Below are 24,727 nucleotides of genomic sequence, written 5' to 3' on the forward strand. Positions count from 1 at the left end.
CTAATTATAGTATAACCGTATTCTCAGCATCATGTTGGGGGTGATGAAAGAGTTGCTAATAGATTGTGGTGATGATTGCACAACACCATGAAAGCAACGAATAGCACTGAATTGTACACATAAAATGCCAAGGTTTGTCAGTATGGTGGTTCCTCAAAAAGTTCTAAATAGAACTATCCTATGATCCAGCAATTGCCCTGCTAGGTATTTACCTAACAAAGGAGACAAAAAGATTGATTTGAGAGGACACATGCATCCCGATGTTCATACCAGCATTATCAATGATAGTCAAATTATGGAAAGAGACCAATGTCCATGACTGATGAATGGGTAAAGAAGATGTGCTATATATGTGTGTATATGTGTGTGTGTATACACATGTATACACAATGGAATATTACTCAGCCATAAAAATGAAATCTTGCCATTTGCAATGACATAGAGGGAGCTAGAGAGTATTATGCTAAGCGAAATAAGCCAGTCAGAGAAAGACAAATACCATATGATTTCACTCATATGTGAAATTTTTTTTTAAAGTAGGCGCCACGCCCAATATGGAGCCCAGTGAGGGGCTTGAACTTATGACCCTGAGATCAAGACCGGAGCTGAGATCAAGAGTTGGACATTTGACCAACTGAGCCAACCAGGCATCCCATTCATATGTGGAATTTAAGAAACAAAATAAATGAACATGGTGGGTGGGGGAAAAGGCAAACCAAGGAACAGACACTTAACTGTAGAGAACAAACTGGGGGTTACCAGAGGGGAGATGGGTGGAGGGATTGGTTAAATAGGTGATGAGTATTAAGGAGGGCACTTGCTGTAATACGCACTGGATGTTACACGTAAGTGTTGAATCACTAAATTCTACACCTGAAACTGATATTACAGTTTTGTTAACTAACTGGAATTTTAAAAAAATAGGGGAAAAATGCCAAGGTTTGTTATATATATTTTATCACAATTTAGAAACATTAAGAACATAATATACCAAAAATCTTTGGAATTATACACTTTGGATGGGTGAATTGTATTGTATGTGAATGATATCTCAACAAAATTGTCAATTTTTCAAGGCATTTAGGATTTTTGCTTTTAAGAATTTTGCACTTGGTGCTAAGCATTGAAACCTTTTGGGAACTGAGAAATTGTTCCTCTTCTCTGATGGGTAACTAGTCACTTCCTTTCACAGCACATTAGACGGCTATATCGGGGACAATAGAAACACAAACGCCTCCGGGTTTGAAATACATCAGAGGTTCATCACTGAAAAGAAATAGAAGGGAACAAATAAGAAGAACGTAGCAGAGATGGATGCCCTCACCTAGAAATTGGCAGTCCTGCCAGAAGGAAGTTAAGAATTATCTAGTGAAAATGAAAACCGTGCTTGGCTGTAATGGGCTTTTTGGTTTAATCTATGAGATTTCAATGAGAAGCTGCTGGCTCCGGGCCCACCCCTTGTAAGACAGCACCTCTGAATGCTCCCCACACTCGATCACCCACAGCTGCAGGGTCTGAGCTGTCCTGAGAGCCCGCGCCTGGCCAACCCCGCAGCTGTGCAGGGTACGGTCTCTTCATTTCTAGACAGATGCCTGAATTTGTCCTGCACTTTCCTATCCCCAGGCCATCAATCATGTGGCTCCCTCCACCTGCAATGTCCTTTCCACTCGTCTGCATGTGTCCGAATCCCACCCAGCCCTCAAGGTTTGGCCAAAATAGCACTCCCTTCCTTTCCTAGTGCCCCGCTGGAGAACCACCTTCAGGACAAACCAAACTGTTATCAAAATCATTGTAGACACGGTTCGCAGATATTTTTGACTAGCAAGAGAATAGGGATGGAAATCAGAAAGGTCTAACCTGCTCTCATTGTTGGTAGGGTAAGGCAAGCAAAACTGTATTGGCTAAGGGAAAATACCCTCCCTACTACCCCCTACCATTCTCACGAATCCGCTTGAAAACTTCAAGTTTACACCTCCTAGATCACCCAGTGATCTTCTTTCAATATCAAAGAGTGCATTTCTTTAAACCTATTATACCTAGTGATTTTAACATCTTAATTCAAAGTAATGGCCTCTCTTTACAAATCACCCTTCTTTAATTATTATGGGAAAAACAGGCTACCTACAGATTTTTTTCTCTCCTGGTTTGACATTTAACTTTTTTTAAATTGCTATTCATTCCCGCTTTCGGTGGCTTCCAAGGAAGTGTTTGCATTGCCCAGAACGGTTGCTTCCCAATTTTTTGAAAGTCACACGCACAGAAAATGGTAATTATTTTTTATGTAGGAATACAGAAGCAAAGGGCTAAGGGAATCATTTTTTAAAAAAGATTTTATTTATTTATTTGAGAGAGAAAGAGAGACGGTGCCTGTGTGCCTGAGTGGAGGGAAGGGCAGAGAGAGAGAGAGAGAGAGAGAGAGAATCCCCAAAACTCCGAAATCAAGAATCCGATGCTTAACCAACTGAACCTGGGCTAAGTCAATCATATCCCCAATTCCTCTGTATAGGGCCCCAGCTCATTCATTCATTCATTCATTCATTTATTTTCATTCATTTATCTATCTATCCATCCATCCATCCATTCCTTTTACCTCCGTTCTCCACTCTTATTTCCAATTCCCACAGGCAACCATTTGGAATGTTTAATGTATATTATTTGGTCTACCGTGTAATTATAAAATGTATACACTTGTATAAGTGATATCATGTTGTAGATCTCATTCACTTTCTTCCCTTATTCCCTGAGCAAGGTCTTGCTGGGTCTACATCTAGTCTGTTACGCAGGACTTCACGGCGGACACCGCCGAGTCTAGCACCCACCCCCAGTGCCTGTCTCCGCATCTGCCGCCGTGGTGAACACCCTTGTACGTGTCCCCGCCTGGACCTGAGAAGGATCTGTTGGATCACAGGAGGTACAGACATTTCTCGTGAAGAAGTACTGTCTTCTGCTCCCCGGATTGCTGCCCACACTAGTCTAAACGCTGTGCATAAGGTTTCCTACAGGCCCACACTCACACATGGAAATGAGAATATTCATACAGCGCACCAGGGTGAAAAGATAAGGAGAACAGGCCCTGGGTTCCGGCAGCCTCGGGCCCTCCAGCCTCCCCGAGGCAGAATGTCAGCTCATATCACAAGGCATTTCTCCGTGTCACAACACAGACGAGGAATGCTGGAGTAGGACCCCCTCCCCGCGGCTACTATCCTCTGAAAAAATGACTCAAGTCTCAGGATTGTGTGGAACAAGGGAGAACCGCCGTTCAGTTCTGCAGGGTGTCCCTTTTGTAATCTCTGTTCCACCAGGCACAGTGGCGGATCGTTCTTTCACAGTCTTGGGAGCAAACATTGCTTATTTCCTTTTAAGGAAGAAGCAAATGAGGAAAGAACTGGTCAAGGCCTCACAGCCAAGGATTTGAAGAGTTAAGCGGAATCCAGGACTGCGTGACTGCAAACCATGATCTCCTTCTATGCTTTCCTGGAAAGCATTTCAAGAACAAGGTGCAGAAATTAAGGCTGCACAGAGATGAGCCTTGCTTCTTTGGGGGAACATGGAAAAGCCGAGCTGAAGACTCCACGACCAGGCTGCCCTGTGAATGCCGCCCATTGCAACAAGAGCACAGGTCCCTTTCTTTTGCTTTGTTACCTTGGGATTTTTAGGAATTTCGGTATGGCAGTTGAGATACAAGCTGATAAACTTTATTTGGAAAAATCTGATGATCTGAGAACCATAGATCTTTGTTAGGTTGTGTGTGTGTGTGTGTGTGTGTGTGTGTTTTGTTTTCCTTCAGAAGTGTAAATTGAGTGACTAATGTGTTTTCACAGTCTGTGGGCTGAAGTTGACAGAGTAAAATAGGCATTTTTTCCATTCCTGAATAGTGAAAAGAAGGAAAATATCCCCAAGAGTTTATTTTTTAGAGAACTGTAAAAACAAAACAAAACCCAACTTACGGGATGATTAGGAGATAAATAGTTCAAGAAATGACATCTTCCATTTATTCATAGGAAATGTCAATGTTTGTTGCAGTCTGGAATGAGAATTTTCAGGATTTCCATACATATCAAGTTCTGGAAGAGGAAGAAACATATGCTTATATGCTTCTCTAGAAATGAAAATAATATATTAACCAGGCAGAAAGCTGATCTGTGCGAGCTTGGCCTGCATTTCGTAGTTTCTGACAACACCATGTGCCGAGGACAGGGAGGGACTGATGTAATCCCCTTCCTAGTAATGAAGTGTTTGTCCATTCTGGGGTCACTGCAGGCCTACTGAGTTGTCCTGTGGACTTCCAGAAAAGCATGTCCACCATCTTTCCACCTTGGGTCTTGCATTAGCTGTATGAGGGCCAATATATCATGGGGAATAGACAGAACATCAGTGGGAGACAAAGAAATGGGACTTCAAATAGAGATAGACTATCAAAATAGTGACTCCAACGGTTACAGTTACATGTACATGATTTAGACATAGTTAATGATGGTTTTCCATCTCCATACTTAGTAAGATGGCAGATAGCATAATGTTTGGATGTGATGAAGTACAATGATATCAAAAATACGTGCCTGTGTCTATGCAGATACATAATTTAAGACTGGAAACCAATTCACATCTGTGACATACCACCATAATGATATATTTTTGGACCTTTTAAAAAAGTTAAATTCTATTTAAGATTTTCTGTATTTATTTTTATTTTAGAGAGAGAGAGTGCACATGGGGGGAGGGGCAGGAGGAGAGGGAGAGAGAGAATCTCAAGCAAACTCCCCGCTAAGCATGGAGCCTGACACAGGACTGGATTCCACGAGCCTGAGCTCACCACCTGAGGCGAAACGAAGAATCAATCAGTTAAGCTACCCAGGCACCCCAAAATTTAAATTCTACTTAGAAAGCTACCTAAATATGGGGCTCCTGGGTGGCTCAGTTGTTAAGCGTCTGCCTTCGGCTCAGGGCGTGATCCTGGCGTTCTGGGATCGAGCCCCGCATCAGGCTCCTCTGCTGGGAGCCTGCTTCTTCCTCTGCCACTCCCCCCTGCTTGTGTTCCCTCTCTCAGTGGCTGTCTCTCTCTCTCTCTGTCAAATAAATGAATAAAATCTTTTTAAAAAAGAAAGAAAGAAAGAAAGAAAGAAAGAAAGAAAGAAAGAAAGAAAGAGAAAGAAAGCTATCTAAATAAAAGATCTGTCCTTGACTGGGTGTTCAAAATAATTACCAGTGTTTTGCCTCTCACATATCTCCCATGGCATACCAAGACGCCAGATTCAACCCAGGTTTTCCACAGGTCGCACCTCTGCCTCTTACTACTGCACCAGCCCTCATTTAATTCAGAAAAGAAGTCACAAAAATAAAATATTAGGAAAGGATGTATCATGTAATGCATTCATCACTTTGCGATGGAAAATAACCAAGGCTCACCTTTAACTGTAATACGTGGTTGTGGTATTCAAGTCAGTGGGTGGCCGTGGACTGCCCCCTTCTCTCTGAGAGCTTCCACGGAGCCCACAAGAGTGGGTTCTTGGCTCTTTTTAGTCTTGCTTCTGTTGTCTTCTTCTACCTTATCATCAAGGCTGACTGGTCCAGAGCTGAATCCTGAGCAAAAAAGGACAAAGTCTCTCTCCCAGGAAGTGGACATTTTGATCTCGAAATGTTCGAGGCAGCAAGCACTCTATGGAGAAAGTCTCTGAATGTGTTCGTGCTCAGCAAGGTCGCCAGAGACGTGCCGCTTCTGCCCTCCCAAAGCCCGGTGCCCCTCTTCCCTGCACTGAGGACATGCTCCCATGTTCTCCCACAAGTGCCTCCACCCCTTGGTTTTTCGCTTAAACTCTTTCTCTCTTTTCTTTTTTTCCTTTTTTTTTTTTCCCTTCTGGTCACTTGTAACCAGAGGAAACTCACTTTAACATAAAAGGATACACATGTTTAATAGGATGTTACTTCAGTGATACCGTGGAATTTATGGTTTCTGGTAAACTGTAGATCACAGGGTCGGGTTCTGGCTAATTCTGTCCTTGCCGGAGCCCAAGAACTCCAAATAGCAGAAACTGATGTGCTTGGAATTTGAAGGTAAGTGAAAGCTGTGTGTTCTAGAAAATGCTTAAGGAATTTGCAGGAAAATGTGGGGCCTGTGAACTTAAACGCTAAACTTTTTTTTTTTTTTTTTTGAGTAAAGAATGGTTGGAAAAAAAAAAAAAGAATGTCTGTTCGACTTCCTTTTAGAATCCCAACATCACACAGCAGACAGTTTGTGAACTGTCCCTAAAAGTTACCGTCCAGTTTCTTATACCCAAATGAGGGCTTTCTCTCCCACTGAGCACCAGATACGACCGCTCATGCTGATCTACTCAGGATGTAAAAGTCCTAAGTCATTAGATGGCAGTGAGATTTCAAAAAAATGTAGACAGCAGGAAATGGAGCGGAACTCTTAGCAACACATGCAGACTAGGGTCGCAGCCAGAGAATACGCGGTATCCTGTTCTGCTTCCCTCACCGGGCTGGCTGCTGTTGTCTCATAGACCCAGTTAACGCTGGAAGAACTTAACTGGTGCGCGTCGTCTAGCATGAGGCAGGGCAGCGTAATTATACCCAGAGACTCTCCAGCTTCTCAGGTTGAGATGAAAGCAGCAATCTTGTTTTTGTCTGACACTCAGGGTGTGTTTCCCATTAAACTAAAATCCTAGTAAGCACCTGTGGTGTCTTCTTCACCATCTCTCTCATGAAAATGAATTGGTTTTGCCCCTCCTTTTCTTCTGGAAAAGGCAATATCGAGCTGTACCTGAAAATCTCCATCCAGGGCACGGGTAGAATTTGTCTTGATCTTTTCTGTGCCCCAGAAGAAATGGCCTAAAACTGGGGGCAGTGTTGGGGTAGGTTAAATGTGTTGATCTGGTTAGAGTTCTGATCTGTACCTACCTAGAACATCCTTTTATTGATTCCTACCCCTCCCACCAAGTAATTCGTATTCTTTATTCTTCAAGGAATTATTTATGAGAGAAGATATTAAAAGAAGTCATAGGGGGTGCCTGGGTGGCTCGGTCGGTTAAGCATCTAACTTTGGCTCAGGTCATGATCCCAGAGTCCTGGGATTGAGCCCCACTTGGGCTCCCTTCTCAGCGGGCAGTCTGCTTCTCCCTCTGCCTACCGCTCCCCCTGCTTGTGCTCTCTCTCTCTCTCTCAAAAATAAATAAAAATAAAAATAAATAAAAGAATTCATAGGCTTACCTTTTCCTAAGAATGTCTTATAAGACCAACTTCTCCTGATCTAAATGAGAATTTCAAACATTTCCTAGGGGTCTCTTGGCGGAGTTCAGTGAATGAGTGTTCGTGTGAGCCCAAAGTAACAATTCTCACGACACTGTAAGTCCCTGAGCTCCAAAACCTTGTCCTATTCATCTTTGCATCCCTAGCACCTAACAACATGCAAGTGCCAAAAACCTTTGTCAAATAAGCATATCTTATTTATCTCTGCTATTCGAATTTAGTTCTCAGAGGGAGTAAGAGCCGCGTGGATTTAAACTGTAGGTGCCACGCAAGTCTGACAAATTGTATGCAGGGGAAAGAACTTCAGATGTATCTTAATACAGATCTAGCCAAATAAAGCAAAGCAGTAAATACAAAGAGATTTCAGATATAGTCTTCCGTCACATTGTAAAGCCTGAGCAAGATGTGTAAGAAGACGACTCAAAAAACTCAGGGCTTTGCTCTTGGAAGCAGATGAGTAGCCCCAAAAGCAAGTTCCAGGGTGGGGGAACCACGGTGGGCTGGAAATTTGGGGGAAAGTCTCATGTGAGAGGTGGAGCCCATTGGGGCTGCAAAGGCTGGGTGAGAGACAAAGCCACCACTCCCACCTCCGCAGGGGTTCCTAAATTGTCACCACCCCACTCCTTTCAGTTGGATGATGAGTCGAACCAAAATTGTCATCAAAGCTGCTAGGCCTTTCTTCCCCCCTCTGGTGGTTTTCTTTTTTTAATTTAATTTAATTTTATTTATTTAATTTTATTTTTTTACCCAAAGTATGACAGGGAAAATAAAAAGACAACAAAAACCTCAGCAATAAAAGAGTGCATTTAAAGGAGTGACTTATTTATTGTCTTTGGCAAGTGTCCACTAAACGGTTAACTAAGCATCTCCCTTGCTGGAGTATATGGGGTAGGAGGTGGGGGGTGGGGAGAAGGACTGATTTCATCCCTTCTTTTCTCAAGCTTTCGCCCATCCTGCCTCTGAAAATAACTTTATCTGGAGTTCAAGTGGAGCAGGGGTCTAATGGGACATCCCATGTGAGATTAAAACATTTTTCTAGTAAGGAAGCAAGAAACAACACCTAATGCGACAAATGCCATTGAATTGTACGCTTTAAGATGGTTAATAGTTAATTTGATGTTATATGAATTTTACCTCAATAAAAAAAGAAGAGAGCAACCTTAATTTGCGATCTTAATTTGCCAAGGTCATGAAGTTTGTCCACGCTGCTTTGTGTGTATAAGCGTTGGACCAAGACTAAAGGTAATTTAGCCCTGTGAAGAAGTCCTGGACAGGGACCTGAGTTTTGGTCCCAGCTCGGCCTCATCTCGGGGAATCTTTACAATTTTTTTTATAAATTACCAGGATTAGAATATGTGATCACCCAGGTCTCTCCCAAAAGCAAATCGTTTGATTTCCAAGCAAGGAGGATTTCCATCTTTATGTTTATCTTTCAAAAGGGCTTCTTCTCCATGTGAGTTAAGTCTAAAGGCCCAGGGAAGGGACAAAAACCATTAAAACCCAATCAAATCATTTTCACTGGGTCGCTCCTCACCCAGGAACTCATTCATTGAAAAAAAAAACAACACAATTTACCCCCTTCCAAGACACCACTATGAATGAAAGCCAATCCTGCCCCCAAGAAGTACGCGGTCTACTGACTATTAGGTAAGCATTTACTAAAGGGCAAATCACAACACAGCCCAGAAACTGTCCTTAGTGATCAGGGCCGGGGAGGAACTGGATCCAGAGGGTGGGGCGGGTGGGACAGGCCCACCAACCAGGCGGAGAGCTCTGGCAAAGGCTGGGGCCCGCAGATGAGAAGGTGAGCTGGCGTCGGCGGGAGCAGCCCCGTGGCGCCCTTAGCATCCCCGGGCAGATGAGGCTGCTTGTGACATGCAGCTCCCCACAAGGTTCTTGACCACCAAGAGAAAACTAGTTACCCCCCCCCCAGGGAGGAAACAGGTAGACCTCTTCATCCCAGGATCAAAGCTAAAGTCACCCGAAAAGTCACAAACTGATATCAAGTGCTTCTTGAAAGAATGCACTGAGAATTCTGTGGAATTTCTGCCACAAATGCCTACTCTTAATTGAAACATAAGGAAACACAAAAAACCACAGTGGAACTGTTCCCCACCAATTGAGACGAAAGAGAAAACTGAACGCAGCATTTGTTCTAGGATCTTCTCTTGCTATAAAGGATATTATGCAGATAATTGGAAAGATCTGAAAAAGATCTGCAGAGGAGGCAGTAATACTGTATCAATGACAATTGCCTGATTTTGTGGTTATGCAAAAGAACGCTGTCATTTCTAGGAAGTATTCACTGGAGTACTTAGGCATAAAGGGGCATCATATTTACAATGTATTCTCAAATTCAGAAAAAGTATGTGTGTATATCTATTATGATACAGTATATTATGTTATATTTTTATCTATATTATGTATTCTTATGTTATACTGGTACACACACAAATGCAAAGAAAAAGGACACAAATGTGATAAAACATTAACATTTGTGAAATGTGGGTGAAAGATATTTGGGGATTCTGTGTGCTGTTGCTGAAACTTACTTGTAATCCTGATTTTATACCAAAATAAAAAGTGGGGAAAAAAAAAAAAAAGAAGTTGAGCCTCTTGTTGCTAAAATACAAACCCAAATTTGTCTGACCATGTTTTTGACCTTGGCTATTTACCTCCTCTCCACACGACATACTGGATGAATAATAAATAATATTTATAATAAGATGGGACAGATTGGATTTCTTATTGCAGTAAAACTTACATACTATAAAATTGTCTTTTTTAAATGTACGATTCAGTGGTTTTTAGTTGCGCAACCATCGCCACTAATTCCAAAACATTTTCATCCCCCCTAAAAAACCTCTTCACAACCCCGAGATCACACCTGAGCCAAAACCAAGAGTCAGACTCTTAATTGACCGCACCACCCAGGCGCCTCAGCCTTACTTTTTAAAAGGGAGGATCTGAGTCTATCGCTCATGGAAAGCCTGAAGGGGTTAATTAGACACGACTAAGGGCAGAGGTGGAGCACCCAAAAAAACTGCGCAGGCGTGGCCTGCCGCCACGAGTGGTTGGCTTTCTGGTTCTGCAGGTCCTCGGGGTCAGGTGGGGGGCTGGAGCATCTTTCACCTTCAGAGACAGTGCACCGATCCAATCTATCCTGGAGCACATCAACCAGGGAGGTGTGCCTAACATGAATGATCAGAGCGAGCCAGTGTCCCGAGGCAGATAATAGGAGAAGGTGCAGAGCCAGAGAAGATAAGAATAAAGAACGTCCCAGAGGGCAGAGGAAGAGCAATTTCAGAGGCTTTAGTTATTGCCTAAAGTTGAGCTTTTTATTTTACTAATAGAATGTTGCTTGGTCAGGCTGGATGCTTTGGACTCTTCTAGAATGGAGTATACGGAAGGAACAAAAAAGTTTAAAAGAGGGTTTAGGTAAATGTCACAAAACATAGGATATGATTAAGTAGAGGGAGCCAGGTGACTCTGACAACCCCCCACCCTCCAAATTAGATTCAATTATTTGGGAGTGCTGAGTCAGCAACTTCTAATAAGTTTTGGAAAATATTCTTTATGTGGTTTTAAAACTCTTGAATTTTGCTTGACAGTTGGTTTATAGGATCAGAGAAGTAAGGATATTGGGATATTTGTATTTAAATTATATATTTTTTTGCTCTTAACCATCTTTGAACTTCTTTTCATCATCATCCTTGGTATTATGTGACTTGATATGGGACTCGATCCCAGGACCCCAGGATCCTGACCTGAGCCAAAGACAGATGCTTAACTGACTGAGCCACCCGGGGAACCCGTGACTTGAGGTTTTTAAAAGGAACTGACTTCTATTTTGTAAAAGCCCATACCCACAGAAAATACTCTGCAAGAAAAGGCTCTCTTTTTGTTTTTTTAGTTTACATTCTCGAAGCTTTCCATGCCCAGATGGGAGTGCCTGCTGTATTATTCAAAGCCCACAATCATTTGGTAAATGTATAATGACAAAAGACAAACAGCATCTTTAGGGCATGCCAAAACCTCTCAGGTATGTGTCAGACACTTTATTTTGGCAAATTGGAACTTGTATATTTCCATAATAAACAATGTGATTCTGTTTATTTCTCAACCACTCAAGGGAGATGAAATTGTGTCCTTTCAAAACTCAAACGAAGGGGTGCCTGGGTGACTCATTCAGTTAGCGTTGGCCTCTTGATTTCAGCTCAGGTCAAGATCTCAGGGTCGTGAGATCCAGGCCCTGATCAGGCTCCATGCTCAGCGAGGAGTCTGCTCCTCTCTCTCCTTCTGCCCCTCCCCCTGCTCGCATGCTCTCTCTCTCTCATATAAATAAATAAATCTTTAAAAAAAACAGAATGCTGATTTTAAACATGAGATATGTTTTTCTGTTCTATGAATGTCGACAATACCCAGAAAGGATTAGCAAACTATAGCAGGAATATACGAAATTTGCAATTCTATAGATTTTTTCAAAGAGTTCATTCTTGGGGTGCCTGGGTGCCTCAGTCAGTTGGGTGTCTGCCTCCCACCCAGGTCATGATCCCGGGTCCTGGGATCAAGCCCTGTGTCGGGCTCCCTGCCCAGCGGGAAGCCTGTTTCTCCCTCTCCCTCTGCTGTTCCCCCTGCTTGTGCTCTCTCTCTCTCTCTCTCTCATATAAATAAATAAAATCTTTTTAAAAATATTAAAAAATAAAAAAAACCATAGAGTTCATTCTTTAAAGTACATACTTTTTAGACTCAGGTAGCCAATGGATACTTCTATTTGGAGGTTAGACAAATCTGCTTTGGGGAAAAATAAGTAAAGATGATCTACTGGGAGACCTCATTGTTTTCTTCTTAACAAGGTCAATTTTTAATTTAAATTTAAAAATTTTTAATTTAATTAAAAAAAAGGAGCCAGAACCACAAAGAAAACCACAATGTATGCAGGGATTCTTCCAGTACTCCAACTGGCATGAACAGGTCTCCCTGAGGTTGTATTTCACTGGAATTTATATCCCATTAGGGATATCTCAGCAGAGTCACGTGCTGAGCACAACTCAGGCAAGAATCTCACTGGCCATAAACATTTCAGAAATACACATCTAAGCCAGCTTTGGCTAGGAGCCAAGACAATACAGTAATCCACTTAGACAGCTGAGGAGGTAAAGTTGGGTCAGAGATAAGTAGCCCCCGCAAAGGCTCGCAGCTCACCTACCACCTGACAAAGCCCAGGCCCAGGGCCGTGCGGCACAGGTGTCCTGGTTGTGCCGGCCTGAGGCTTAAACGCTCCGTGATCCAGCCTCCGCTACCGTAATTGCACGGTATTAAGTCCAGATACTTAAGATTTGCCAAAGTGAATACATTCCCTATATCCATGCATGGATGCTGAATTGAGCTGCTGAAATAAAATCCTTGGGTTTTTTTATTTTTTTATATTATTATTTTTTTAATTATTTTAACAAAATTTTCTCCTGAGTTTCATTTCATTTATTCAATAAATATTTATTGAGTGCTTCCTATGTGTTAGGGTTTCCCTTCTGGGTAAGCCAAACAGAGGAAAGAGAGCTGCCAAGGTTTGCCCTTTGGAGTTTCTGTCCAAGTGAGCAAACTCCCCAAGGAGTCGGCAGTTCAGAATTGATATTTTCTGTGGCAGTTACCAGCTGTGGGGAAACAAGAGTGTCAGAGATGACTGGTGACAGATGGAAGCAATGGCTTGGGTTCAAACAAAATGCAAGTTTATGGACCAACAGCATAAAAAGGCCAAATTACTTTAACTGGTTACTTTATGTCTAAGGTACGAAGGAGTGCAAACGTATAATTTAGATAAGCCCTTTGGTGTTGTCACAATAGTGGTAGATTGGAAAATGAAAAGATTGCCATGATGAAATAGGTTATCACTCTCTATATACTCCCTACGTCTAGGGCAATAGCCAGCGAGCTTTCCGTTGCAAGTGACAGAAACCCAACTCATAGTAACCCAAGCAAATGAGAGGTTGTTGGCTTGTGTAACCGGTAAATTCAGGGCAGGGCTGGTTTCAGAATCACACAACCAGGGTCTCAGATGAGCTTGTCAGGTTTCTCTCTCAACTTTTTTTCCCCTCACTATTATGGACCTATTCTTTTCTATGCAGGTGGACCTTCTACACATAACAGGGAAATTACCAGACTATATCCCCCAGTTATCATCAGCCCTCACCTTCATAATGCAAAAAGGAAAACAATATCTAAATGTAAAGCCCAGAAGGGATTTTCGTGACCTGACTTGGGTTGCGTGCCTTTGCCTACTAAACCAGATAAATAGGATATTAGGAATGTCTGGAATGTTCTGTGCCCATGGAGCAGGGTCCTGGTTGAGCACCCCCCCCAAAATCATACGATTTCACTGCTGTAGGAGAGAACCAATTCCACAAAGGAAGAAGAGCTATGCAAACAACGTCAGAAGGCATTCTTGAAGATTCCAATCCTGAACTTTGAAACTGCCCTTACCTCTTGGTTCAGCAGTGTTTCACTGAATGTCTGACTAATATGGTTATATTTCTGGCTTCGTGGTTCTTCAACTTCAGCTAGCATCAGACACATCTGGAAGGCTTGTAAAAACACGGATCGTTGGGACCCACCCCAGAATTTCTGATTCACAATGTCTTTTTCCAAGTGGTGCTGATGCTGCTGGTCGGGGAACCATACTTTGAGAACCATTGTTCTAGGATTTTATTTTTTAAATTGTAGAAGAGCATCTTATCCAAATAAATACCTGGATATATTTTGCAGGTAAAAGTTTTCTTATGTTCTGGAACATATCATTCTGATGCTGATTAACATTGTGGCCTTGGGCAAGTTACTTAACCACTCTGCCAATTTTTTCTTGTGTAAAATGGAAATAATGGTACTAACTTCATATGGTTGTTGCAGAGATTAAACGAGTTAATATACATAATACACATAATACACTACACTTCATACATACACTACATTACACTTAGAAGTATGTAATACACGATATAGAAGTGTTTGCAAATATTTAAACTGCTCCAAGAAATAGAGAGGGAAATCATCCAAAGTATTTCATAATGGAATTAAAATATCAGTATCAAACCCTAAAAGGATTATGCACACCTATGTCACCGAAGAATTAACCAACCATGAAAACCCTATATAAATAAAATAGTAGCAAATAGAACCCAGCTATACGTTCAAAGAATACAATGTCAAAACCAAGTGGCTTTTATTCCAAGAACGGGAAGATGATGCAATGCAACTAAATCTACGAATATAGTTACCATAGCAATAGGTCTGCAGCAAAAAATCATATGGTCATTTCAAATGGTGGAAGGGTGATCATTATTGACTCCCGGTGAAATACTTTAGTAAAGTCAGAATAGATGGGTGGCAGACTTTGACATTTCTATTTTTGACTGTCCAGCGTCAGCATCCTATTATGGGGTATAGAGTTTTGTGACTCTTGGTGGGACAGGGGAACCACTTAAAAAGCCAGTCACTTGTTTTCCTGACCCTGGGAACCAAAGCGCAGATACCAACCAAACCTGATAACGAGAGACCCTCACCCAGGACTCAGGGTCAGGAGTGGGTAATGCAAAGATGCAGGGGTGAGTTAGAACTTCGTCTGCAGACAGCAGGGATGATAGAATCTGCAAGATTCTCTGCAAGATTCTGGAAGAATCTGCAAGGTTGATAGAATCTCAACCTACCTAGTTTTGGGGAACAATTTTGGCTACAATCAAGCTTCCCAGCTTTTTATCTCTTATAAGAGAGAAAATTTGAATTTCCTTTAAAAGATCAGTATGATTGTGTCCTATAAACGTGGTAAAAAAGCAATGTAGGCAGAGCAAACAGAATGCATTAGGTTTTTTCTGATGACCTAAGGGATAAAAAGAGAAACGATGGGTAAATGCTACAGGAAGTCAAAGAAAATTGGCAAGACCACGACTGGCATTTGCACAGAGATGGATGGGTCACCATTTGGTAGGAACGTTGCATCCAAGACTCAAATATCAGATGGGTCCTTGAACCAGATGATTTCAGGTGATTTGCAAGCCTCATATTTATTAATGGGCGCTTCCCATAGGATATTCAAGGAATAAGCAAAACTCCCAAACTTCAAGGGAATCCCCAATTTCATGATTCCCAGCCTTTCTTGTTTTTTAATAGGTTGAGTTTGGATCTTCAGTCTTACCAGAGATTCCATGAGTGATCAAATAGCCTTGCGAAATTTTCTTCCAGTAAGTCACTCAGATTCTGTTTCTGGTGGGAAAGAACCTAGAAACCAAGAATTTTGTCTAGTGCAAGATGAATATTTTCTTGACCTGCTTTTTAAGAGTGTCTATCTTAAGCCAAAAGCCGACATTATATTTGACGGTGAAACACCAGAAACCCCTGCATGACAGCAATAAGCAACCAGGATCTCTATGGACATCCACCATAGAAGTCTCTAGATTTTTTAAATTTTAAGTAGAGGGTGTCAGAGAACAACTTTTACACCACCCAAACCTTGCAAACCCAAGTGTGGGCAAGGCAAGCCGAGTGGCCAGTAGAATGCCTAAACCCAGTCAAGGAGCGATTTCCAGAAACCAGGCCAAAGGAGTTATGGCAGGGGAACTTGATAATATGTCCGAAAAAGCTTAACATGTTTATTCTCTCTCTCAGCAGTTTACTTCTGGGGATTCAGACTAAGAAAATAATCAGGGCTGGGAACAAAGACTTGTGTGTAAAGGGCAGAAAATTTGCACCTGGCCACAACAGATGACAAGCAGTCTCTCTTTTAAGTAGGAAACTGCTTTCTTTCTATTCTCCTTCCCCTCCTTTCTACTTTCTTCTCCTCCGCCTTCCCCCCACCCCTCCAGTTCTTTTTCCTCTTCCTCCTCATCTTCCTCCCTCTCTTCCTCCTCCTAGTCCTCCTTTCTGTCTCTCCTTAACTTCCTCATACCTTCAAATGCCTCTCAGGCGTAAGAGAGAAGGTACTGGGCCAGTAGAAAGGAGTAGGCTGGAAAAAAAAAGTAGGCTTAGTGCCTCTGAGGACAGATACACTGAAGTATGAGGAAAAAATAGAATCCTAAAGATATTTCTAAAGAAAAAGGAGGGGTGCAGTGGGTGGCTCAGTCAGTTAAGCGTCTGCCTTCAGCTCAGGTCATGATCTCAGGGTCCTGGGATCGAGCCCCGCATCGGGCTCCCTGCTCAGTGGGGAGCCTGCTTCTCCCTCTCCCTCTGCCCCTCCCCCTCTTCTTGTGATTTCTTTCTCTCTCTCTCTCAAATAAGTAAAAACTTAAAAAAAAGAAAAGAAAAGGAGATAACTAGATGCTGTGGAAGACTAGCCCCTAAATCACCAGATTTATACTAACTTATATGAACTTATTATATGATTTTAACATAAACCCTTCTGTGCAGGTATTCCCGGTTGCACCTGGGAACCTTAGTATTTCCAGCACCTTGGACCTTGGGGAGAGGCATCTGGTTTATAGCCAGAGTTTACTGAATGCTCATTATTTTCTAAAATCTTGTTCTTACGTGGATCACTTGATTTAATTTGCACAACTGCCTAATGAGATAGATGCTCCTATGAACCTGAATAGAAAGATGAGGAGCGGAGGCTTCCAGAGTGATGGCTGGGATGTGAATGCAGGCAGACAGGAACCAGAACCCACACTCCTAACCACTAAGTGGCAATATCCCAGTTGGCTTAGAAATCTAAAGGACTCTTAAAAACTAGTTATTTGGGTCAAAGTGGCTCCCATTCTCCTAACTTGGTTTGGTTATATGGTATGGAAATCCTTGTCCTTTTTACTGGCCGAATTTCAGGGGGATGCATCAAGTCTTCCCACATTTTCTGACTTTCTCTCTCTCCTGGCTGCCCAGTGTAGTGTACAGAGGTTAACCTTTGGGGACAGATAGACAGGAACTTAGCTTGCATCCTGGGGGGCTGGCAGCGTGACTGAGTCTGAAACGTTGTCCCACTGGGAGTCCAGGCCCTGTGACTGACCAGGGCAGGTACCGCTCTTCATTGCTCTTTGAAACGTCTTGCAGAACTGCCCAGAGTGCCAGATGGGTCTGGGTTAGTGACACACAGAGCCTTGGACAGGACGAGCAATGCCACGTGACAGCAACAGATGTGAATGGAGAATTGCTTTGATCATCCCGGTTTCAGCTGGATACCAGACTCCCTCCTTCTGGAGGGAGCAATCACAGTATGGAGGCTCCTTCTAATCTTAGAGCAACTTCTTTAGACGTGGATGTCCCTAAGGCAGGAGTGAGAAGGGTGGACGTTGGGCCTCTGAGTTTTGGCTCTGGCAGTGAGACACGAACGAGGACTGCCCCTTGGGATGAAGAAGCACCTTGAGAGAGTCCTAATCACGTTGGGTGTGGGGATGGGGGGGATCATCGGAGGATATGCACAGGGGAAGCATTGCACTGCAAATTATCACACGGAAGACCTCAGCTACATTTTGAAGAGAACAGAACATTCACACTGTTGCTCCGAAGTTCTGAAGTCTTACATTGGGCACTGGCGATGACTTTAAAATGGCCTCATTAACAACCCACCCAGTATTTGAATCTCCTTGCCGAGAGTTGTCCGGCCTATTCCGACAGATCTCAAGACTGTGATTCAATATTTTTTGAAGCACCTCCTCCCATGTTTGGAAAACATTAATAAAAATGCTCTTTTGAAAATTTTGCCAAAATCCGTCTCCCCATAATGTTCATTCTTCGGTCTGGGTTCTACCCCCTGAGGCAATATGGGCTAGGTCTAATCAATCTTCCACGAAACACCACCGTTCACACATGGAAAGGAGAGCCAGCATAAGGGAGACAACATTATTCAAAGCTAAACACGCTCAGGTTAGTTAGTTTCACCGTTCCTTGCGAGACACGAGTCAAGGCGCGTCAGGCTCCTGACTTCTCTCCATGAGGACTTGGCAGTTGTCTCTTTTCCTTCCAAAACACAACATCCACGATGAAATGTCCTGCTTCGAAAGTAGGGAGCGACAGTCAACTATGCTCATCTTTTTTTTTTTAATGATTTTTTATTATATTATGTTAGTCACCATACAGTACATCCCCGGTTTCCGATGTAAAGCTCGATGATTCATAAGTTGCGTATAACACCCAGTGCACCATGCAATACGTGCCCTCCTTACTACCCATCACCGGTCTATCCCATTCCCCCACCCCCTCCCCTCTGAAGCCCTCAGTTTGTTTCTCAGAGTCCATAGTCTCTCATGCTTCATTCCCCCTTCTGTTTACCCCCCTTTCTTTATCCCTTTCTTCCCCTACCGATCATCCTAGTTCTTATGTTCCATAGATGAGAGAAATCATATGATAGTTGTCTTTCTCTGCTTGACTTATTTCACTTACCATTATCTCCTCCAGTGCCGTCCATGTTGTAGCAAATGTTGAGAACTCGTTCTTTCTGATAACTATGCTCATCTTTTAATGCAGACCAAAAGCATACTGGCTGCTGCTGCTGCTTCTTTTTTTTTTTTTCTTTTCTTTTTTTTGGTGGAAACCTCAAGATGGGTGGAAATTGATATAACTGCTGGCGACATTCCCTAAATCATTTTCACATGAGTTGTTTCTAAACCCTCCTTTTGCTTTGCTCGAGGCAGCTGCTGTACTCTTGTGACACTCAAATGCCCTCAGGGGTATGTTCCAGCAACAGAAGGAATAGTCCGTCCAATATTATTAAATCTGTGTTTCCAGATGTAAGACAATCTCGTGCTTTCAGTCACACGTCGTATCGTCTTCTAAAAGAATGATTTAGTCTCTCTTAAAATGCCGGAGAGGGTGCCAGATGCCCTCATGTTTTAGCCATCAAGCTTCGCTATGTAAATGTGGAAACAGCCTAAGGATTATAGGCATTTTTTGGCCTTCAGATAAAATGCATGTTTAATTTAGAAATATCTTTACTCTTTCAGTTCTAAAACAATGGATTCTTGGGAAAATGTACTAGCGTTTGGATTAAGCTTAGAGACTCGTCTTTCAGACTGTCAGGGAAATTGCCACTTTTATCATCCTAAAGCCCAACTCTTAAAACGTAAGATGATAATTCACTTTGTAGTCTCCGAGGGTTTGAAAAAAAGATTAAAATGAAAGTCAGTGTTCGCAATGTTTAGGAAACCTTACAGGATTTTTCAAGCACGAGATTGTTGCCCTTTTATCTACGGTTAGCTTAGATAAGTACTTAAAACCTCAGAAATCATTTTTACACACATAGAGTGTCAGTGCAAGATTACTGTGCTTGGAACCGTCAGGCCTTCATATCTGTCTAGCCGAGCACGTGGAATTTGCCAAGTTCTTTGCAAGTATGCGAGTTTCCAGGTTTTTCGAAAACAATATTTGGGTCATTTAAAAAAATCTTACAAATACTTCAGCTGAAACTAGTTTAATAGCTTAAAACAAATTACTTCATACTTCATCATTCCTTGGAATTGTATGTATTTTAAATCACATTTGGCCTCGAGCCGTTCATGGCTTTATCCAAAGTGTAATGCTCTAAAGAGAAGACTACGAAATATTTTTGGCGAACTTTGGTGTTGATATTCTGGAAATATTTAATTTTTCTAAAAGCAAAGAAAGGTAACGGGCTTCATTTGCAGACTCATTGAAAAAATGCTGAACAAAAGAATAAAACTATTGATATCAATGTAGTCACCCTACAAAAAGATAAGTGTTTTACTCCCTGGTGTGCAGATGGATAAAGTTACGTAGAGGACTGGCCCTCCCTCTCCACCGTCCACAGAGTCCAGGGATCTGGATAGAATTTCTAGAGGTGGAGATTACATTTAGATGGTGTTCTGTGAGCCATAAGAGTAGCGAAGCATCCTCCCTCGGCTGGAGACTGGAGGGCCTCTAGGAGCCGACCTCTATGACACTGGCCCTTCTTGCTCAGGCTGAGCAGGGAGGCCTTCCTCCACCCACTTCTTCCTGTGTGGCCTCTCCCCTCCTTCCCTCCTCTTCTCCAATGGAATTTTAACTTGGTTGGAAGGTGAGAAGGGGTTGGTGCAGAGAAGAGCGTGGGGAACTGTAACTATGTCTCTTAATTTTTCAGCTTTCACCTAGACCAGTGGAACCCATCCTGGAAAGCAAAGAATGACTCATAACAAGTTCCCCTGGGAGAAGCCCTCAGGTGCAAGGGAAGAATTACGGTGAGCGCAGGCTGGGCGGTGAGGGGGTGAAGGTTACACATTATTTATCCTTTGAAGTTTTCTACAACCAAATGACTTTAGAGAGGAAGGCAATGGATAACCTGTAATTAATAACAAACTAAAGTGTTTATGTGAGTAATTCCTCTAGATTCTGCACATAAGTGAGATGAGAGAAAACCCATAAAAACAAAAATAACATCCTTAATGAAAATACGTGCCATTCTTCGGAAAAGTAATGTTGGCTAAGTGTTTTTAATGTTTATCGTTATCTGTTTTTTTCAAAGATTTTATTTTTAAGTAACCTCTACACCCAGCGTGGGGCTCAAACTCACAACCCTGAGATCAAGAGCTGCATACTCACCGAATGAACCAGCCAGGCACCCAGATCTGTCCTTAATTTCTGTAGTAGAATGAATTTGTTCTTTTCAGGGGTCATCAATGAGCCCATGTTGCTGAAAAAACACTTCTTTTCTGTTTTCTGTAGGGGTGAGGTCATTCAACACAGTTGATCATACATTCTTTTCTTTCTTTTTTTTAACCAAAAATTATATATACATGGTATAAAGAGTCAAATGATTCCAAAAGGTTTATTTTAAAAATTAAATTAAAAATTGTTTTTCAGGGGAGGTGGGTGGTGAGATGGGGTAACTGGGTGATGGACATTGAGGGCACATGATGTGATGAGCGCTGGGTGTTATACACAACTAATGAATTATTGAACTCTACATCTGAAACTAATGATATACTGTATGTTGGCTAATTGAATTTTAATTAAAAATATTTTTTTCCATCCTGGCTGTTCCTACCTCTCCAACCTGTCACCCCACTCACATCCCACTTCCATTTCCCATTTCCCAGAGCTTTGAACTAATTTTGCCCATTCTTGTGATACTGAGCTCCAAGTCTCTCATGTGCATATAACATGACTTCTTGAATTTCCCATTTTAGGTACTATCTACTGATTTCACGCTATGAGTGATGAGGAATTAATATGGGTTTGGTCAGTCTGTCAGTCTGTGTCTGTCCTCTTTCTTACACACACGCACAGACACACACCCCACATACACTGCACTTGGCAATTAGCATACTTCTTATCCCCTTGACTCCAAATAGAGTTATATTATAAAACTACTTAGGGGGCACCTGGGTGGCTCAGTCGATTAAGCATCTGCCTTCAGGTCAGGTCGTGATCCCAGGGTCCTGGGATGGAGCCCCGCATTGGGCTCCCTGCTCAGTGGGGAGTCTGCTTCTCCCTCTCCCTCTGCCCCTCCCCCTGCTTGTGCTTGCTTTCTCTCTCTCCCTCTCTCTCTCTCTCAAATAAATAAAATCTTTTTAATAAAGTACTTAGATATATATCCAGTATTTCCTTGTTATACCTATGTAAACTGTAGCCACGTGGTATACTGAAATATTCCCTCTTTTCTGTATATCATACCTCCCGGCCTCATCTCTATTTCCCTCCCCTACCTAGATTGAATAATAATTATTTACACCCCCCCGCCATTTGCTCAATCTTCTCTGTGTAGAGCTTTTTTCTAGTTCCCCCTGGGCTACTATAACAAAACACCACAGACCGGGCAGCTTATAAACCACACTTACTTGTTTCTCATAGTTCTGGAGGCTGGAAGTCCAAGATCAGAGCGCCAGCCTGGTCCAGGTAGGGCTGTAGACTTCTCATCAGATCCTCACATGGTGAAGAAGCTGGGAAGCTCCGTGGGGCCTCTTCTCATTAAGGCACTAATCCCACTCATGAGGGCTCCATCTTCATAACGCAATCACTTCCAAAGGCCCCACCTACTGATACCATCACCTTTGGGAGTTAGGATTTCACCAATGAAATTTCAAACACAGGGGGAGAGGGGCACACACAAACATTCCGACCATAGCAAACCCTCAACTTTCCCTCCATTTTGAAATTCTTTTCGCAATAAGGTCCGTGACATAAGGTATTCAGTCCTTTCTCTGTGCAGCAGTCCCTCCTGCAGCTTCCCAGTGGGCTCAGTTAGGGTAGAGGGCTCTCCAGCCCTGCTGAACAGCTCTCACTCTGGGATCTCTCGTCAACACTTTTCTGGAGAATCCTTTAGTCTGTCCATTGCGTTGGATTCTTGTCTTCTCAGAACCCATATCTTTATCTTGGTTTACTCCCTTAATTAAAGCGACATTGTCTGGTAGTCTCCTGAGAAGAGGTATGTGAGTGATTCATCCTTTATAGTGCTCTATGGTCGTCCACTGTGTAAACATACTACAGTTTGTTTTTTCATTTTACGGTTGATAGGCTTTTTGGATTACTTCCAACCGGGGACTATTACAAATAGCGTTGCCATGAAAATTCTGGTGCATGCTTTCTGGTGATTTATGTAAGAATCTTTGTTGCATATATACTTTGGGGTGAAATTTCTGGTATAGGAGATGCTGTGTGTTCAGAGAGAATAGGTATTGCCAAAATATTTTCCAGCGTTGCTGGACTGACTTGTGTAGTCTTGCCAGGAATGTCTGAGAATCCTGGTCCCTCTACAGCCTTGCCAACACTTGGTGTTTCCTGCCTCGTTAATATTACCTTTTTGTGTGGGTTTGTAGTGGTATCTTACTATGGTTTGAATTTGCATTTTCCTGACTACTAATAAAGTTCAATGTCTTTTCGGATGCTTGTTGTCTATTGGGACATCCTCCTAGGTGGTGTCACTATTTACACCATCATGGCCCTATTTTTTCTATTAGGATTGTCTGTCCTTTTCCTGTTGATTTGTAGGAGTTATTATATATCCTAAGTATAAATCCTTCATCAGATACATGTTTACTGCATATCTTCTCTCACTCTGTGAATTGCTTTCATCGTCTCTTCACAGTATCTCTTGATGAACTAAAATTTCAAATATCAATATAGTTCATTTTATAATTTTTTCTTTTATGGTTAGTGTATTTTATGTCCTGTTTAAGAAATCTTTCCCTCTTCCAAGATCAAGAAGATATTCTCATATGCTTTCCTCCAAAAGCTTTATCGTGTTACCTTTCATCTGGAATTGCATCTGGAAAAAATTTTCTGCACATGTTGAAATGTTTCAGCATGGTGAAGTACTCTAACACATTGTCTCCTGTTGGCTTAACCTTGCATATCTGGAGTCAACCCAAATCCACTGGGAGATATTTGTTATATACTGCTGAATTCAATTTGTAAATATTTTGCTTAGAATTTTTATTATCTTTATGTTAATGAGTGAAGTTAAATTGTATTTTTCTCTCGTACTTCTTTTTGGTATCAAGGTTAGACCTTGATTTGGTATATTAAAATGCTTTGGGTTTTTAAAATCAGTTTTTTAAGTTACATAACATAATTTGAGAAGGGTTTATTCTTTTTCTATGCTCAATAATAAGATTACAATTATCTGGCGCTTGAATTTATGGTAAAACTTGCTTATCAAATTATGTGGACCAAATTGTTAGGTTCATTTGGTAGGGAAAGCTTTTTTTTTTTTTTAAGATGTTATTTGTTTATTTGAGAGAGAGACAGAGATAGCGAGAGAGAGCAGGAGTGGGGAGGAGAGGGAGAAGCAGGCTTCCCCCTGAGAGGGAGCCCAATGCAGGGTTCGATCCCAGGATCATGACCTGAGCTGAAGGCAGCTGCTTACCCAACTGAGCCACCCAGGCATCCCTGTAGCCACCCAGGCACCCCCATAAGGTTTAAAGCTTTTTATTCTTTTTTTTTTTTAAGATTTTATTTATTTATTTGAAAGAGAGAGAAATAGAGAGGGAACACAAGCAGGGGGAGCAGGAGAGAGAGAAGCAGGCTACCCACTGAGCAGGGAGCCCGATGCAGGGCTCGATCCCAGGACCCTGGGATCATGACCTGGGCCGAAGGCAGATGCCTAACGACTGAGCCACCCAGGGGCCCCAGGTTTAAAGCTTTTAAACCTACTAATTCAACTTATTTAATAGTTAGAAAACTATATGGTTTCTCTTTTTCATCTTGAACTATTTTATTAAGTCATATTTTACATAAATTTATCTATTTCATTAAAGTTTTCAAATATATTAGGATAATATTGTCCCTAATTTGTCCTTTCTTATTAATCTGTCCTGCATCTACACTGATGTCTCTCCCTTTTCATAATATTGTGTCTTACTTTTTTTCTTGATCTATCTTGTAGATGGTAGTCAAATTCTTGTTCTTTCCAAAGAACCATCTTTGAGATTTAACTTTTAAGCTTAGAAATGTATTAGTTTTTAAATTATTGCATTAAAATTTTTATGTGTTACAGAGATGGTGATCTTTTTTTGGATAGTTTTGTGTTTTATGTTGTGGCTACCACAGAAACAAATCTTAAAAATGTTCCATA

The 24,727-nt window shown here is 41.9% G+C and overlaps 2 long non-coding RNA genes across 5 annotated transcripts in view; one reads left to right on the forward strand and one right to left on the reverse strand.

Moving 5' to 3' along the window:
* Positions 1-1,184: 1,184 nt before the first annotated feature.
* Positions 1,185-6,109, reverse strand: LOC103670530. Its single transcript, XR_570584.1, has 3 exons — positions 5,407-6,109; positions 3,948-4,064; positions 1,185-1,266 (listed from the first exon to the last, which is right to left on the reverse strand). It is a non-coding gene; the product is annotated as an uncharacterized LOC103670530 (long non-coding RNA).
* The window catches only part of LOC103670529, a 60,148-nt gene continuing 38,106 nt past the window's right edge, over positions 2,686-24,727 (forward strand). For 2 of the 4 annotated variants that reach the window (XR_005832546.1, XR_005832547.1), the window contains exons 1-2: positions 2,686-3,619; positions 20,297-20,393. This is a non-coding gene — a long non-coding RNA (uncharacterized LOC103670529). Of the gene's footprint in view, positions 3,620-20,296; positions 20,394-20,677; positions 21,088-24,727 lie in introns of those variants that run through there. The other 2 variants (XR_005832548.1, XR_570583.2) reach the window with 2 other exon arrangements.

The sequence above is a fragment of the Ursus maritimus genome, unplaced genomic scaffold (genome assembly GCF_017311325.1).
Source record: "Ursus maritimus isolate PB19 unplaced genomic scaffold, ASM1731132v1 scaffold_5, whole genome shotgun sequence".
In the NCBI taxonomy this organism is placed as follows: domain Eukaryota; kingdom Metazoa; phylum Chordata; class Mammalia; order Carnivora; family Ursidae; genus Ursus; species Ursus maritimus.